Genomic DNA, 2,053 nt, shown 5'->3' with positions numbered 1-2,053 from the left:
GTTTTCCCCTAGATCAGGAACAAGGCAAGGATGCTCACTCTCACCACTTTATTTAACAGTGTTAGAAGATTTAGCTAGTCAAATGAGGTAGAAAAGGGGATAAAAAGCATACAGATCATAAAGGAAGAAACAAAACTGTCCCTATTTCCATATGACAAGATAATTTCTGAAGAAAATGCAAGGGAATTGGCCAAAAAAAAAAAAAGCCTAGAATTAATAAGTGAGTTCAGCAAGGTTGCATTTCTGTCTTTTTTTTTTTTTTTAAGTTTACATTTCTATATACTAGCACTGAACACATGAAAATTGAAATTAAAAATATAATACCATTTATAATCACTCAAAATTGTATACAGGACTTGTACACCGAAAACAACACAATGCTGTTGAGAAAGAAGAGACATACCATCACCATGGACTGGGAGACTCAACATTATACAGATGTCCTTAGTGTCTCAGCAAGATATTTTGTAGGTATAGATAAGATTATTTTACAACTTCAATGGAAAGGCAAAGGAACTAGAATAGCTAACACAATCTCAAAAAAGGAGAATAAAGTAGGAGGACTCACTCTGTCCCATTTCAAGACTTATTATATAGCTACAATAATCAAGACTGTGATATTGGCAGAGGGACAGATACATAGATCAGTGGAACAGAATAGAGAATACAGGAGGAGAACCACACAAACATGCCCAACTGATTTTTGACAAAGGTGTAAAATCAACTCAATGGAAGAAAGATAACCTTTTAAACAAATGATGTTGGAGCAATTTGGACATTCATGGGCAAAAAAAAAAAAAAACACCTCTAAATAAACCTCAAAACAGAAATTAACTCTAATTAAATAACTTGAATGTAAAATGTAACATTAAAACTTAGAAAAGAATATAAGAAAGTCTTTGTTGCCCAAAACTAGGCAAGATTCTTAGACTTGAGAGCAGAAGCATGATACATAAAAAGAAGAACTGATAGATTGTAGTTCAATTTTTTAAATGTTTACAAAAGATCTTTGTATGAGGATGACAAGACAAGCTACAGAATTGGAGAAAAATTTGCACGCCACATATCCGAAATAGCCTTGATATCTAGAATGTATGCTGCTGCTGCTGCTCCTGCTGCTTCTAAGTTGCTTCAGTCGTGTCCGACTCTGTGTGACCCCATAGACGGCAGCCCACCAGGCTCCCCCGTCCCTGGGATTCTCCAGGCAAGAACACTGGAGTGGGTTGCCATTTCCTTCACCAATGCATGAAAGTGAAAAGTGAAAGTGGAGTCACTCAGTCGTCTCCAACTCTTAGCGACCCCATGGACTGCAGCCTACCAGGCTCCTCCATCCATGGGATTTTCCATGCCAGAGTACTGGAGTGGGAAGCAAACCCAAAAATCCAATTAGAAAATGGGTGAAAGATATGAACTAATATTTGGTCAGAAATGATATACAGATGACAAATAAGCACATGAAAAGATATTCAACAGTGCTCGCTTAGCCAGCGCATATACTAAAATTGGAACGATACAGAGAAGATTAGCATGGCCCCTGTGCAAGGATGTGCAAATTTGTGAGGCGTTCCATATTTTTGTAAAGTAATTAGCCTCCAATTAAAATAAATAAATTAATATTTAAAAAGATATTCAACACAGTCAATCATTAGAGGACTACAAATTGAGCCACAATGAGGTATTCTTACACAACTATCTGAGTGACTAAATGAAAAATAGTGGTGATACTAAATATTGACAGGGATGTGGAGAAGCTAGATCATTTGTTTATACATTGCTGGTGGAACTGTTAAACAGTATACTAATCTGGAAAACAGTTTTGGAATTTCTTAAACATGGAACTATCATCAGTTCAGTTCAATCGCTCAGTCATGTCCAACTCTTTACGACCCCATGGACTGCAGCACGCCAGGCTTCCCTGTTCATCACCAACTCCTGGAGCTTGCTCAAACTCATGTCCATCAATTCAGTGATGCCATCCAACCATCTAATCTTCTGTTGTCCACTTCTCCTGCCTTCAATCTTTCCCAGCATCAGGGTCTTTTTCAATGAGTCA

The 2,053-nt window shown here is 37.4% G+C and overlaps 1 non-coding gene across 1 annotated transcript; it reads left to right on the top strand.

The window, feature by feature from the left end:
- Positions 1–1,472: 1,472 nt before the first annotated feature.
- On the top strand, positions 1,473–1,576 carry LOC138991044 (U6 spliceosomal RNA). The gene has a single exon (XR_011467092.1). It is a non-coding gene; the product is annotated as a U6 spliceosomal RNA (small nuclear RNA).
- Positions 1,577–2,053: the final 477 nt, after the last annotated feature.

The sequence above is a fragment of the Bos mutus genome, chromosome 15 (assembly GCF_027580195.1).
Source record: "Bos mutus isolate GX-2022 chromosome 15, NWIPB_WYAK_1.1, whole genome shotgun sequence".
Lineage (NCBI taxonomy): Eukaryota > Metazoa > Chordata > Mammalia > Artiodactyla > Bovidae > Bos > Bos mutus.
This window is presented reverse-complemented; position numbering and strand designations above follow the sequence as displayed.